A 17066-nucleotide genomic window follows, 5' to 3' on the forward strand; every position below is an offset into this window, starting at 1 on the left:
CGCCACTAATGGAGAAGTCCATTACGTTCGATTATACCACAGTGTATTAGTCTCTGTGTACAATGTTCTCCTGGTTCTGCTCCTCTCGCTCTGCATCACTTCCTGGAGGTTGTTATTTCCCCCTTTTTATAAGCAATCATGGAATTATGTCATCTTGGTTCAGTTACCCTGACTGATCTACCATAGGGTAGCTTGAATGTTTTCCAGTTTTTTAGACTTTTGTTTTAATTTTGTGCTTTAGCATTTAATAAGAATGATTAAAAATGAACATAACCAAGCACAATAATTTGTTTTTGTACCTATCAAAGCCACCTTGGTTACAGGGACTTAGTCACACTGATTATACCAGTCATGGCAGAAGTTACCACAAATATTAGTCATCTAAATTCAGTCTTATTTGATTACCAACATAAACAACCATCAGAGTCACAGCCATATAATCTAACAATCTGAAATTTTAGATGCATAATTTCTAGGAAAATATCTGCTTCAGGGGATCTTTTCTTTATTTTATACTGCTAACCAACGTCATCTTGAAATTCTCTCCTTCCTTGTCTTATTTATATAACACTATGCCTTCTTCATCTATTTCCTTCACTGATTCTTCTCCTGACCTTTAACAGGGGACATTTCTCAGGGCTAGTTCCTTTACCTTGTGTTTTTCTCTAGGTATTCTTCCATGAAGAACCTTTTCTCTCCATATTTCAATTATCTCCCAAATGACAGCTCCCAAATTTGTGTCTCTATTTATGTTTTGATTTTTTTTCCCATTTGAAATCTAGTCCCATCTTCAGAAGCCTTTTAAAATTTGGCTTGCAGATATTCTTTAGTGATCCCAAATTCCTCAGATTTAAATCCTCAAATTTCAAACACCTCAAAATTAAAAATTCAAATACAAACCTTGATTTATTGTCATAAATCATAAACCATCCTTCAAAACTTCTCACCCTTTTCAATGACACACCTAGATTAAAAACCTGGTAATCATCTTTTACTCAACCCTTCTGCCTTATCACTTGAAGTCAACCATTCATTATTATTTCCACTTTGGAATCATCTCTTCTTTCTGTTCTTTTTACATTTTTACCACCAAAACCATTTCATTTTATACTTATATTATTCCAATAGCCTCTTAGCTGACCTCAATTCTGTTCACATTTCATTCTATCCTGTGTATTACTGACATTCTAATCTTCCTTAAATGTTCCAGTGCTCAGAAGTCTACAGTGGCATATTCCCTGTTTTCCATATAATGCTCAGCATGTGGTATGCTATAAATACATGTGAATTAATTTAAAATATGCTAAAATGAGTCCACAGTTCAAGATTGGTCTTCCAGATATTGCCTGGATCCTCATTGTGCAGAATCTCCAGTCACTTGCTCTACAAGACACATACACACCCACACAGATACACACAGATTGATTACTGGTAAACACTTGAGTAGATCTGTATGGGAAGCCTGCAACTGCCACTTTGTGTCATTTAACTTCTACAAAATTAAAGTTTTCCAAGCTATAAAAAGTAAAATGGCGGGGGCAGAGGGGGAGCAGCTGGGTGGCTCAGTGGATTGAGAGCCAGGCCCAGAGATGGGAGGTCCTGGGTTCAAATTTGGCCTCAGACACTTCCCAGATGTGTGACCCTGGGCAAGTCACTTAACCCTCATTGCCTAGCCCTTACCACTCTTCTACCTTAGAATCAAAACAATACCATACAAGACAATATATAGTATTGATTCTAAGAGGAATTCTAAGATGTTAGGTAAGAGTTTAAATAAATAAAAAAAATAATAAAAAAAGTAAAATAATAATCTCTGCCTATATGATACGGCTATGTGAGGATCAAATGAGATAAAGCAATGTGCTAAAATATACATATCAGGTAGTATAATTACAATTTAAGGACTCTCACTATTTTAGTTATAAAAAAAATAGCAGAAGTTCCAGGGAACCACTAAAATCATCCATTTTAAAATTAAAGCTATGGGTAAAGTTAAGGGAATTAGAATTATTTAATACGAAGAAGAAAAAGCTGCAGCCTGACCTAATAAAATAAGAGTATCATATATTTGTTATATCTAAGGACAAACTCCACATGAAACACTAATCTTTTTTTTCTTTCATCTACTTTGCTAGAAGGCTCCTTAGTCCAACCACACGAGAAATGAAATTTGTTTCCCCATGAAGCAATTAATGGCCTTTCATTACCGTGACTTCCAGTAAACAGTTATTGTTGTTGTTTAATATCTGAATGTAACATTAGCATATATGTTCTTTGTCCACCAGAGACAATGCTGGGAGGAGTTAATTCATTTGTCTCTGTACTTTCTGACCCATATTCTCATCTGCATCTCAACTATTTTCAGTATCCTCTTCTTCTTTTCCCATATCTTGCTCTGAAAACTGTGATCAAATCCACACTATCATTGTTAATGGAAAAGTGTTTCAGTGGGTTGCATTATTGGTTCATTCACCATATTTGTGTCCTCGAAAATCATAGCTCTTCTCTGGTCAATGCTACTCCTATTACGTGTTGTTTCCCCACTAGAATATAAGCTCCTTTGAGGGCAGAGAATGTCTTGCTTTTTATTTGAATCACCAGTGCTTAGTATGGTATTTGGCATATGGTAGGTTGGTACACAATAGACATTTTTCATTCATTTTTTTTTCTGAAAGGAAGGAGCCCTTGGGAAATTATTTTCATCCATCTATTTGAAGCTCTCTTTTGGAAAGAAAGCAAAAGACTTTTTGCAAAGTTTAAAGCACTATATAAATGCTAGTAATGATTTTTAAAATTCATTATGTGGGGCAGTGGATAGAGTACCAAGGCTGGATTCCAGAAGACCTGAGTGGAAATGTGGCCTCACACACTTACTAGCTGTGTGACCTTGGGCAAGGCCTCTGTTTGCCCTAGTTTCCTCATGTATAAAGTGAGAATAATAATAGCACCTACCTCTCAGGGTTGTTGAGAGGCTTAAACGAGATAATAATTGTAAAGTGCTTAGTATAGTTCCTGGCACATAATAAGTCCTATTAAAATGTTGTCTATTATCATTATTATTATTACTATTATAATGATCATACAGTTGATCAGAAATTTTCTATACACTCCTTTTTGGTGGGTTCTCTCCTGATTTTTATTTTTTATTTTTTTGCTTAAGCTTCTATTATAAGGCTTTTGACTATTATTGAATTGTGTACATAAAATGGACTGAAGATACAAATGTGTTTATAATGTGCCAGTGCAGTTCTAAGTGTACACAAATTCAACTCAAAGGTCAACTACATTAAAATGATTATTTTTAAAATCTGTTAGAAAAAAGGAAATGTGTCAGGATATATGTATTTTACATTCTTCTTCAAAGGAAAGATTCTACAAAGAAAGGTTTTCATAGTAGGTCTCATCATTAAATAAATAAGGAAGTTTTTAGAGATAATTAACTATGCTTTTTATTCATTCAAGGATAGGATAATCAATTTTAAATCCAGTCATTTCAAGTAATCGCCATGTATTCATATATAATATACAAGAATGGGTCTTTGCTCTTTGCTATGATAGGCCACAAAGTCAGACATGATTTAAACAACTGAACAATAAGCCTGATATTTGTGTATAGGATTGCAACCCTCTCCTACTCCCAAAATAAATTGAATAGATTTGACCAGAAACCTCATTTCTATTTACTAAAAGTTATTGTTGTTTACCTCTGAAAAATAAAGATGGATTAGAAATGAAATATTTTTAACTAAAATGAACTTTAATTCAGCTTTTGATACAGAATTTATGTGTGAATCCAACTATCTTTGTATATCAAGATGGTGACATGTTTTGTATGTATCAAAACTTTAAATGTAATATTATTTTGCCATCTGCCAATTGCTACATTTATGATCGACAGTTAATATCTTGTAGGTGTTTTTTTTTTTTTAAACATGAACTCACTTGCTACAGTTTATCTACTCTCTGATATTTAAGAACTTCTCAATTCCTTTTCCTCAATAATTCTGATGGTGATTTCCAAACAAATCTTCGATCTTAGTCACTAATATATCTTGGATAATAAATTCTCCTGAGGCCTGCCTGGATCCTTACTTTCAACATATGAAAAAGAGGAATTATTTTCAAATAAACTGTCTTTTGCTTTTAGGAACAGATATAGAGTAAACTAAACTTTTTTTCATTCATTCTTGGCATTTTCAAAAGGATATTGAAACCCAACAAGTATCATCTATTTTTTAAACCATGATTGCTGAATGAGGCTTTACATTCCTGGTATAGTTTATCTTTCCACAATGTGCCCAGGATTTTGATGGATACTTCTATCAGTGTGGGCTTTAGCCTGCAGGCTGCAAAGATTTGGTGGTTGAAGTTTTTCATTTAGTGCCTTGGATTGATTAAAACATCAGAAGAAAGGTATGGCATCTTGGTTTGGAAAAAGTGAAGTTGTTTAATCTATGGTCAGCCTTGGGGTTGCAATATTATAGCCTAGACCACACTTATTTTTGTGTGAGGGCAGTTGGAGTACCAGTACTTGTGGGGGAGGAGAAACACATTATTGATCAGGAACAGTCTTAGTTATGGAGCTTTATAGAATTTAATAGCTTAGCAAATGGTAGGCAAGAGAAGTAGGAAGAAATTGAATGTTGGGTCTGGAGTCAGAAGGACCCAAATTTGAATCCTGCTTCAGACACTTATTAAATGTGTGACGCTGGACAAGCCATTTAATTTCTCTCAGCTATAGCTTCTTCACCTGTAAAATAGAAATGATAAAAACAAAGTTATTGTGAGTGTCAAATTAAATAATATATAAAACACTTTGCTAGCCTTTACGTCCTATACAAATGTTAGCTGCTATTATATATTTGTTATTAATATAACTCATGTATATCTAAAAGGCAAGATCCTTGACTTAAAGTATGCTAGAAAATTTTGAGTTGTGAAGAACGGGTCAGTTCTCTCTCTCTCTTTTTTTTTTGTCAGAGAGTTCAGAAGATGTCTAGATGTATGAAATCTCTTATCACCACTATATCATGCCTGCATGTCCAGTTTGTAATGTTTCCTGAATTCCTTTTCTGTTTTTTTTCCCTCCAATTCTGATGATCTGTAGCATATTCTCAAGACAGTTTTCCTTCTGTTCTTTTACAGGTTCTTACTCAAATATACCCTATGTATATTCTGTCTCTTTTGTTCAAGGTATAGAGTTCCAGAGTAATAAGAATAAGAATAATATTTATGTAGGATTTACTATGTGCCAGGCACTGTGCAAAATGCTTCACAGATATCTCACTTAATCTTCATAGTAACCCTGGAGGCAGGTGATATTATTATCCCTATATTAAGGATGAAGAAACCGAAGCAAACAGGTTACATCCCTTGCCCAAGGTCACACAGATAGAATGTCTGAGGACAGAGGCCTTCCTGACTTCAAGTCCTGTGCTTTTTCCCCAGCACCACCTAGCTACAACTGTGGATCCCATCTCATCAAATATCAGTAATATTACAAGGTCAAATTTTCCTCCCTGTATTACAATCTTTAGATTCTCTTTTTTATTACCTATAATTTTTATTCCTCACTTTCTTCTTACATATCACTTCCTGTGAATTAAAGGTTATATTTTCCCTCATATTATATCTTCTATCTTCTATTGTATCCATCTTGGCAGACACATGTGTACAGTTTTCACCATCTGCCCTCCTTCATTTTCAGTTTGAACCCCCTATGGATCAAATTTGTAATTGTGAAGTAAATGTATATTTTAACATTTTTAATTAGGCAAATATTTCTTTACTTTTCATGATGTACACTTTTTGTTTTGCCAGGAACCCACCATTTCACTGTTTTAAGCCATGACTCCCAAATCCTGCTCCCACTTCTAGATATCACCTTTCTTAACTAGCTTTTCATTTCCCCATTACCATTTCTTTTCTGAGACTCCTCTCTTCAATTAGAAGTAGTGATAAATGCCTCCTGTGTTCCTAAGATCTTCATTTCCCTGCCCAGAAATATATTTACTCCAGCAATGTTTTCTTGCTTTCTTCTGGAACTCTTCATGATATTAATCTATAGGACTAATTAGCAATCTTCAGTTTGGGGTTCAATAGACTCAGCTGCCAAAGTGGTTTTTCTAAAGCATAGGACTGACCATATCACACAGCCCCCTCAATAGAAATTCAGTGGTTTCTTATCACTTCCTGGATAAAATATAAAATCCTCTGTTTGGCCTTCAGAATCTATCATACCCAACACCACCCTCTTTCCTTATTTTATCGTAATTTGTTATTAATATTTCTTATTCCCTCTTATACTTGTATTCCCTTCCAGATACTCAATCTAGTGACAATGACCTTTCTGTTTTTTGAACAAGATATTTCACCTCTCAGCTCCTGGCATTTTCCCTGGCTGTCTCCCATGCCTCAAATTCTTTCCTTCCTCTCCTCTCCCTCCTGGCTTCCTTGACTTCCTCTAAGACCCAACAAAAATCCCATCTTCTTTTTTCCCAGTCCCTCTTGATTCAAGTGCCTTCCTTTCCTATTTATCCTATATTCAAGTTGTTTCCTTGTTGTCTTCCCCATTAGATTGTGAACTCCTTGAGAGTGAGCTCCTTTTTTGTATCCTCAGTACTTAGTACAGTACCTGCCATACATTAGGCAATGACTGTCTATCTTGCTTCTTGGATGCTGCTTGTTCAAGCCAGATGGGCAACATACAAGAAGACACTCATACACATAACTTCAGACGTGGTGTTTCTTCTTTTTTTACCCTCTTCATTCCAAGCTTTTTACACAGGATAGGTGTTTTCCTTTTCCCCCATTTGAATCACTTCTTGCATTCTTTCTAGGAACTCTTCATTTTACGTGATACCTTTGAGAATAGAAAGGCTTTTGTCAAAATAATTTTTCAACTCTAGGAAGGAGATTAACCTGTATTTTCTATATTCATAGGTTTTAGTATCAGAAATAAAAAACAACAAAAATTACATTGTGTATGCAAAGCACTGCAGAATTCCTCTTCTCACCATATTTACTGGAAGTGAGAACTATTGATACTTTTTGTAGCCAACTGAGATGTCTAATTTCTTGTTCATTCCATTCAGTTTCTGGGAGCCCCCAAATTAAGTTTTACTTATTCATTGATTGTGGGAGTCTCAACTTTTCTGGAGACATGATACTGCCTTTGGTTGGTAATTAACAAATTCTTTCCAAATCCCCAATGCAAACAGAAGCTGCCCACAGCTGTTGTCCCAGAGAGGGTCTTGAGCAGAATCCAATTACCAGTCACTCTCTTCTCCTTGTCAAGAAACTTTCTAACACCATTTTTTATCTATAAGAAGTAGCATTAACCATGTTTTAGTAAATTGAATATGAACATAGCAACCAGCCCTGAAATCTCCCAGAGGGGTTAGACTGATATAAAATTATACCTTAAGTTTGAATCATCTTTTGTAATCCTTATGTTTGTATTTAATATTAAAATGCTTGACATAAGGATGATGATAACTAACATTTATATAGCACAGTACCAGCTACTGGACTAAGTGCTTTACAAATATTATCTTATTTGATCCTCACTATAATCTTGAGAAGGCAAGTGCTATTATTATCCCCATTTAATAGATGAGGGAAAAGATGGTGTGTGGATGAGGCAAAAAGAGGATAAGTGACTTGCCCAGGGTCACATAACTAGTAAATGTTGAAGCCAAATTTGCTCTCAAGTCTTCCTGATTCCAAGCCTGGCATTCTGTACAAACATGGGGTTTTGGGTGGAATCTGTGGATCAAGCAGTTTGAGGCACTTCATTCCTTACTCAGTTTTACATCTCTAGTTCAGACATAGCTCTTAGCTGTTTTACTTCCTGTTAGAAGAGGGAGTAGGACATTTTGTGAGTTCCTGTTTAAAAGTATCTCCAAAAAGAACTGTATCATAACAGGTCCATGGATCCTTTTGAATAATAATTCTTGCCACCTGACAAGTGAGTATATAAGAAATACCTTTAATTTTTTTAATAAGTTTTAAGGTGCTTACTGTTAGATCTTTTTAATTTTTCTATATCAACCACCTCATATATTTATGCATAGATAACAGTTACTCAGTTGACAGACATTAAGAATATCACATGAGTTTATTTATCATTATCTGTAGCTATGTCTCATATTTGGTTTCCTGTGTTTTAAAGAAAAGTCTGTAAGTTGCTTAAAATAGGGATTCCAATGAAATGTAGGTTCTACTTCATTACATTTGGTTTGGGAGGCTGTATAAGCCTAACTCTAAGAATACCGGTAGTGGTGTATATCTACATTCTAAGAATTTAGGGAGGCGAGGTTTGTTTAGAATTAAATCACCCTGTCATATCTGTGAGGCTTCCTGCACAACAAAACCAACACACACACACACACACACACACACACACACACACACACACACACACACACACACACACCAAACATAAAAAATACAAACAGTCTTTAAAAGGGAAAACACCTGAAAGTTCTATTTATCTAGCAAAAGTGAAGAGTACTTTGGAGTCAGTTATTTCAGAACTTGTATGTATTTCTTTGAACATTGATAGAATTTTAACTGATTATACATACACTATTCGAAAGGCTTCTTGTTTAAGAAGGAGAGGAATTAAGAGTTTCTGTTACCCATGATGCAAAAGATTACTAGAGGTCTGAGAGAATCATTTAAATGTAACCTTCTTAGTGTATTAAAAAATTAAATAATTACATGTATATGTTTAATTCTTTAGTATTAGTGCTCCATTTCGAACCTGCTTTGCTTTTTATTTCTTTTGCTGTCTTATTAAAGAAACATCATATCTTCAGAAAAAGAAAAATCTGATTCAGAATCCCCATGCTACAACATTTAAAAAAAAAATAGAATGAGCATTGAAATGCCATTAAAAATTTCTGGGTAAAGTTATGGGGGAAATTGTGATTTTAGTAATACTTTTAATTTGGACTTTTGTTTTGCACTCCTTCAATTCAGCCTTCCCACAATTTTTCAACAGTAACAATATTTTCAGAGTCACAGATTTCACATCTTAATAACTTCTGGTTCTTAGTTTAAGATTGTTCTTTTGGTGGTGGGAAGAGAGTAGGAGTGAGACATGAAACACTGCATTGTCTTCCAAAAGCTTTTTGCTTCTATGATGCTTGTTGTCAGTGATCCAATTTGGAAATACAAGGCCAACCTTCCTCCTAGGTCCTATGCTTATAATTTGGTTGGCTAGCACTCCATGGATAGCTGTGCTTCCTAGTAGATCCATTAACTTATGGTTTTTCTTTAGATATGAAAAACTGAGAGCATAAATAATTGAAAACAATTCATCTTCCTAAGCTTTTTTTCATAAAAATATAACAACTAAAATAACATTTTACTATGGTCATTGTTCATTTTTAATTTGTCAAGTAAGATAAAGCAAGATTTGAAGAAATATACTCAAGAATAACTCACTTTTAAAATAATTTAATAATGATCAATTACCATTTAACTAAACCTTGACTTTTTTCCTACTATTCATAATAGGACTTTTATTATATTTCAGTTATAATGCTTCCAGATATCATATGCCCCACACTTTCCACCTCTCCATAATTCCCAAGATGCCATGGTGATGATGATAGGAAAATAACTAACTTCAGTGTTTTAAGTCTTCAAAGTATTCTGTGTATATTATCTCATTTGATCCTTCATAACTACCTGAGCAGATGTATGAAGAGATATTGAGAGACTATCTATGAGACTAGTGATATTCTAGAGGAAGAACAAATTCCAATTTAAATTTAAAGAATTTTCCATTTAAGTGCCAGTTGCACTAAATATAGAGATGATGTACAGTAATGACTGTTAACTGAATATCTGATTGAAGACTGTTGAAAAAAAGAAAAGAAGGAGGAAGAAAACAAACATGTATTAAGTGCCTACCATGTGCCAGGTACTATGTTAAGTGCTTTACAAATATAATTTAATTTTTATTATTATTGAGTCATTTCAGTTGTGTCCAACTCTTCTGATTTCATTCAGGGTTTCTGAGCTAAAACACTGGAGTGGGTTGCTATTTCATTCTCCAGCTCATTTTACAGATAAGCAAACCGAGGCAAATAAGTTTAAGGCCTATTTAACAAAACCAAAGGTCCCAGAACTTAAAAGTTTCTGAGATCAGATTCGAACTCAAGAAGAGGAATCCTCTCAATTCCAGACCCAGAATTTTGTCTGCCATGCCACCTTAATACAACCTTGAGAGGTAGATTCTATTATTATCCCCATTTTACAGATGAGGAGACTAAAGCTGAGAGAGGTGAGGGGGCTTACAGAGGTTCACACAGGTAGTAAGAGTTCGAGACAGGATTCAAATAAAAATTTTCTTATGTGACTAGGAGTTTGAAAAGCTTTCTTTGAGTTCTTCTTCCTATTGCCTGTGTTAAATGTGGTGAGTGTCTCAAGTATCACAAATTAGCTAGTATGGCTCCTGAATTAGGTGCCTTGATAACTAAACTAAGGGAAAGCCTCAAACTGTTATTTACTCATACCCTTTATTTTTCCATTTTTCCTCTTTCTGATAAGAAGTAAAACCGACAAAGAAAGGATTATATTATATCTTTTTCTCTCTGTCTACTTCCCCAGCCTCCTCAATGATTTTCTCACAGTTGGGGGAAAAAATCTACTTTACCGAGTTCTTAATTTATTCATTTAACTCTTCCCTTCCTCCTTTGTCAGCATTCTGACACTGACACAGTTTAATCAAGCTGACATGCTTAGGTCACCAGTTTCTGAACAGGGCTAAAACTTCCCCTCCATTTCCCTACTTTCCCCCACAAATTTTTTTAACATTTTTCAGTTTAACAAAACAGTTTTTAAGTTATTCAGTTGTTTCGTCACAGCATTTATAATTGCCTACTGTTGCTTCCCCCTGACATATTTCCCATAATGATTATTCATAATGTAAATAAAGTTTCAAATTATTTAATATATGCTAGTAAAATTGAAGTTTTATTAAAAATTGATGTGATTTTTCTTTCTGTACATAGAAAATATGTTACATATATCACCATATTGGTTGATTTTTTTAAAAAGCCTTTTAGCCAAATATATATATATTAGCCAAATATATATATAACAATATATATATTAGTCAAATATATAAGTGAAGACTCTTTATGTAATTTTATGCTCTATTTTTTCATTAAAAGTTTGCAATACCACAGTTTTATTTTTTATCTGAATCAATTTGTTATATCCTATAGTATCATTTTGTAAGCTATAATATATATTGATTTATTCATAAAACACTGTTTGCTACAGTAATAAGTTATTATTTAGGTGTAATCAAATAGTTCCAAGTAGTTTCAAAAATCAGTTATTTTAAAGATAAACACAGTTCTTTATTTTAAAAATTAAAACCTAGCTCATTTTAAGGTATGCCAGGCTTAAAAAACACACACACACATTAAAGTCCCTCTTCAGGAACATTTAGGAGCAAGAGGTGAAAGAATGATGTTTTCCTCCTTATCATCTGTTGCATGAAATCCAATTATTTGTGTATCTATGCTTTCTCACTGGGATTCAGACTAGGCGTGGACCCTGGAATGAGGATCCTATTGAGTAATAATAATAGTAGACAACATGAAAGTGAATTGCCTACAACATCTCATATAAACCTCAGAACAACCCTGTAAAATAGATGCCTATCTGTAGGCATCAGATCTTGGGACCATAGACTCAGAGCTTGGAGGGATGTTAAGAACCTAGATCTGGGCTTTCCATGGTTTCTATAATACTATGTTACCTCCAAAGAATCCCAGTCATTCCTCTGGTTAACTGAGATAGTTCTCATGATAGTGGGAGCCTTCCATGATCTTGGCACACTGCATATTGGAGGCTTAAGCCTAGTGACTGACTGTTTGTGAGGAGTCTGTGGGTGACCAGGAAGAACCCAAGTTAATAGCAGCTATAGGTAAGATGAGTTCAGGGAGAGTTTATGATAGTTTTGCCTTTATAATTGAGACCATGTGTCTCAATGTCAACTATACAACCTAGAGACCTTGAGAACAGGGATTGTGTTATTTTTTTTCCATTGTATCCTCAGCTCTAAGCACAATACCTGGCACATAGTAAATGTTTAATAACTGTCTATAGATTGATAAATCTAAAATCTTATATATATATATATGTATATATATATATATATATTTAAATTTCTGGCTGTGTGATCAAGGACAAGTCTCAGTTTCTTTGTCTGAGAAATAGGGATAATAATATACCTCAACTGAGGGAAGAAAATGATTGGAAAATAGGTAGATAGGTATTAGATATGTATGTATTCCATGCTTCTCTGTATGCAAACATGTGTATACTTACTATATATATTTGGATGGATGGTTAGGTATGATTTTTAATTATTTGTGAAGACATTTCATGTCTGTGAGGCATATGATGTAATGGACAGAAAGCTGCCCTCAGAGTCAGGAAGAAGTTCAAGTTCCATCTCCAACATATACTGATTTTGTGACCCTGGATGAGTCATGTAACCTTTCAGTCCCTCAGGCATTAAGACTAAGCTGCAGCCAAGACACTGAATGGTAGAGGGATATTTAATGAAGTCAAAGATGCAGATCCTATCTCTATTCTTTGCCTAATGTTATTCTTTAAAAGGATCCTTTGTAGAATCAATATGCTCACCCCCCTAGCCCCAATGTGTTGTTATGTGAGATATACACAATGTACATGATATGGGCTTTTCTTAAAAGACAACTTTTCAGTTAACTTAAAATTTAACATTAGACTTAAAAATAGAGACTTTAATCATATGACATATGTATTGATGTTATTGACACTTGAGAATGTTTCCCTGTCTCAATCAATCAATATAGCTGTCAAATTAATTATCTCATTTAATGACATATTATCTGAATTTCAGACAACATATACAATTAAACTGTATTGCTTGGCCATGAAAAGTATGGAATTTGTCAGTTTGGGGAGCTTTAAGGACTATAGGAAACAGCTCACCCAGGTTTCACCTCACTTATGGGTAGATTCTTTCTAGACATCTTCAGTTCCCTTTTAAGTGTTTTCTTCCTTCATTAGATTGTAAGCTCCATGACAACAGGGACTGACTTCATAGCTTAGATTTTGATTTACATCTCTAGAACATAACCGAGTACTTGGCAGACAACAAGCACTTTGTTCTCGTTCTCTATCTCAAGCTCTGATTTGTTCCCAAAATGTGAATGCATAGTCCTGTCCAGTGTCAGAAAGGCTTCTTTGGTTTGTTGTTGGTTTTGCCCTTGAGCAAAAGTATTTTGGTTATTTACATTTAGAAGCAGGAAATGCTGATGTTATCTCATGTCACTATGACAGTCATATGGTGACATCATTACATGTGTACTCCAGTACATGAACTTTCTGGAACCTATTGTGATTTAGTTCAATGAGGAAGGAGCTGAGAAGCTGCCATATCAGCCCCTCCCTTTCCTCCCTTCTTACCAATCTGTTGGGGTCTTTAGTCAGGGTAACTCCCTCCCCTTTCCTCACTTAGGTTAGCCCTAGTTGTGAGCAGGGATGAACAGATGGCTTTTATCCAATTGTGGGAACAATACTCTGAAAGCCTCAAATGTGCCTTCATCATTATAATACACATTGGTTTCTGCCCTTACCCACTCTGAGAAGAAACTCTTTTTCCTGTAACATTTAGTTGATAGCAGTTGGGAGCTGTTTATTAGAAACTAAGATGTCTTTATTCATTTTCCAAATATTGATTTGCTTAACCTACTCCAACTCGATGGCCATTCAGTTGCTGAATCTTTTTTCTACTTTCACAATATCTTTTGCATGTATCCCCTTCGTTGTACTCACTTTTGTACTGCCATCAGAGTTTAAGTCCTTATGATCTCTTCCCTGCTTTATCGCACGATCTCCCTAATTAGTTTACCAGTCTCAAGGCTCAAGTGACTGTTATAAAGTTCTGATCAGGTCACAGTCCTATTCATTGAACTCCTTATTTCCTTTAGGATCAAATATAAACATTCTTCTGCATGGCTTTTAAATTCTTCATAAATTCCTTTTCTAGCCTTCTTTTTATATTATTACTCTTTCCACATTTTGATATCCAACCAGAAGGGCTGTCTTCCAGGTTCTTCACACATGGCTCTGTCTCCTTTTTCCAAAATTTTGCATTCATTTGTTTCCAACTCCTTCCTCACTTCTGCCTCTTCAAACCTCTCATCCCTCCCACCCCCAAAACTCAGCTCAAATTACCTGGTGTTTATCTTACAAGCTTTTTTAAAAATTATTATTAGATGAGTCTGCATGTTATGGATTGAGAACTAGCTGCAGAACCAAAAAGACTGAGTTTCAAGTCCCTCCTCTTCAACAAATTGACTGTGTGACTCAGCAAGTCACTTGACTTCTCAATGATCTAGGCAATGCTTTTTTCTAAAAATAAATTTTTATTGATTTTAAAAAATTTATCACTATATTATCCCACATATGCTTTCCTCTTCTCCCAGAGGGCCATTCTTTATTACAAATAATATTTTTTTGGTGGGGAAAAAAAAGTCAGCACAATTAATCAATACATTGGGAAAAGTCTGAAAACATTTGTATTGTGTAACATCTGTGGACTTCCCATGTCTATAAAAGGATAGATTGCGTGTGTCCTCTCATATCTCTTCATTTAAGTTCTACTTGATCTTTATAATTTTGTTACATTGATTTTTAATTTTTGGGGTGTATCACTGTTCTTTCAATTTACATTATTGTAGTTTCTCTATAGATTGTCTTCTTGGCTCTGCTTACTTTACTCCACATCTAGATCTATCCATGCTTCTCTATATTCAAAATACACATTATTTTTTATAGCTCAATAATATTCCATTACATCCACATACCACAATTTGTTTAGCCATTCCCCAATCTATGGGCATCTTGCTACTATAAATAAATTTTAATATATGGGAACCTTTTTCTTGTCAATGACTTTCTTAGAGTATAAGCTCAATAATGGAGTATCTGGTTCAAAGAATATAGACAGTTTAGTTTCTTTATTTGCATAATTTCAAATTGCTTTCTAAAATGATTGTATTCTCTACTAGCAGTTCTGCCAACAATATATTAGTATGCTTCTCTTTCCACAACTCCTCCAACATTCACTGTATCCATTTTTGCCATTTTGAAGAGCAAGGTAAAACCTCAAGATTATTTTGATTTGCATTTCTTTTATTATTAGTGATTTGGAACATTTTTTCATGTGGTTATAAAACTTTATATTTTTCTTTTGATAAACTTTTACATATTTTTGACTATTAATCTATTAGAGAATAGCTATTGGTATATATATATAATATATGCATAATATATAATACACACACACACACACACACACACACACACACACACACATATATATATATATGTTTATCCATCTTGGTTACCGAACACTTATCAGAGACTTTTGATACAAAGATTTCCCCCCCACTTGGCCACTTCCTTCTTATCCTAGATACATTAATGTTACTTTTGCAGAAGGTTTTCAGTTTCAAGTTCTCTCTTCTGCTATAGACATAGTATTATGTTCTTTCAGTTACTTTATTTCAGTCTTCTTTTAAGGTGGCTTTCTTCCCTCACTTTTGTTCTCTTCTCATTGCATATTCTCGACTTCTTCTTTCCCTTCAGATAATCCTTTTCCTTAAAATTTTAATTAAGAAACATTCACCTGAAGACAGGGTGACTGAAAGGATAAAACTACCCTTTCCAAATAGAGAGGTAAGGAAGAAAAGAGGATGTATAGAAGGGAGAAGCTACCTGAATTCAGATTTGGACTTGATGAATTTAAGATGTATAGGCGACATCTATCAATAGGCAATTGGAGATAAGAGACTGGAGGTCAGCAGGGAGATTATAGCTGTACAAATGTGCAAATATGCATAGAGAGGACATTTGAAACACTGGGAGCTGATGAGATCACCAAGTGAAATAATATAAGAAGGAGAAGCTTACAGTTAATAGAAATGATGTGGGTAAAGATCCAGCAAAGGAGATGAGAAGAATTGGTCAGACAGCTTGGAGGAGAAGCAAATGAGAGTAGTGTCATGAAAATCTACAGAATATCAATGAGAACAGAGCAATCAATAGTATCAAAGTCTCCAGAGAAGTCAAGAAGGATGAGGATTAAGAAAAGGCCATTTGATTTGGGGATTAAGAGACTATTGGTAACTTTGGATATAGCAATTCTAGTTGAGTGAGCAGATAGGAAGCCAGATTGTAGCCAGTTAAGAAAGGAGTGAGAAGAGATATTAGAAAATAACTAACAGGTATAAATGGATCAAATGAAGGGATTTTTGAGGATGGAGGAGACATAAAGGACAAGTTTTAAGGCTATAGGAACTGTTTTTTTTTTTTTTTTAAGAGCAAGAGACTGGCTTCATAGTATCCAAGAAAGGAAGGAGACTTTGAAGACTAGGGGGAGGGAAGTTACATTTCTCTCAGAGAGGGAGAAGCTGCCGGTATCATACTGGTTTCAACCAAGTCTGAGGGAACAGAAGTTTGTGATCTTGAAGGCAGCCAGAGTGGGGTTTGCCAGGGAGAAGAGAGAGGGAAATCAATCCATCCCCTTTCTCTTTCTACTTGACTCCATTCCACCTCTACCTCACTCTGGTCCTGACCCAGCAGGGGAGACTCCATTCTCTCCCTTCCCTTATATTACAGAACACAGCCAGTAGACAGGGAGAAATTAAAGATAAGTGAGGGGGGTAGTCTGTTGGAGAAGAGAGAATGAAATAACTTGTACATGTAGTGGAGTTTGCCCTGTCAAGGAGAAGTGGGACCTCATCATGTGAAACAGAAGAGGAGATGGTAGAAAAAAGGCATCTGGGTGAGGAGGAAATGAGAGGAGAAAAAGAGGTAGCTCTTGGCTTATTGTCCTCTTTTTTTTGATGAAGGTTCTCAACTGAGAGAATAGGGGGAAGAGGAACCATGGAAGATTTGAGGAGGTTTGAAAAGGTTTGGAAGAATCTCTGTGATGAATGGAATAGTAAATTAATTAGGGAGATGTAGAAGGATTGTCTGAC

The 17066-nt window shown here is 34.9% G+C and overlaps 1 protein-coding gene and 1 long non-coding RNA gene across 3 annotated transcripts in view; one reads left to right on the forward strand and one right to left on the reverse strand.

Moving 5' to 3' along the window:
* Window positions 1–17066, forward strand: part of BCL2 (BCL2 apoptosis regulator) — a 227662-nt gene that overhangs the window by 116223 nt on the left and 94373 nt on the right. The gene's annotated exons all lie outside the window — the stretch shown is intronic.
* LOC103098027 (uncharacterized) overlaps window positions 3737–17066 on the reverse strand; it is a 40972-nt gene continuing 27642 nt past the window's right edge. For both annotated transcript variants that reach the window (XR_008917771.1, XR_464211.3), the window contains 2 exons: window positions 6635–6862; window positions 3737–4750 (listed from right to left, as the gene is read on the reverse strand). This is a non-coding gene — a long non-coding RNA (uncharacterized LOC103098027). The remainder of the gene's footprint in view (window positions 4751–6634; window positions 6863–17066) is intronic.

Source organism: Monodelphis domestica, chromosome 3, assembly GCF_027887165.1.
Source record: "Monodelphis domestica isolate mMonDom1 chromosome 3, mMonDom1.pri, whole genome shotgun sequence".
Classification (NCBI taxonomy): Eukaryota; Metazoa; Chordata; class Mammalia; order Didelphimorphia; family Didelphidae; genus Monodelphis; species Monodelphis domestica.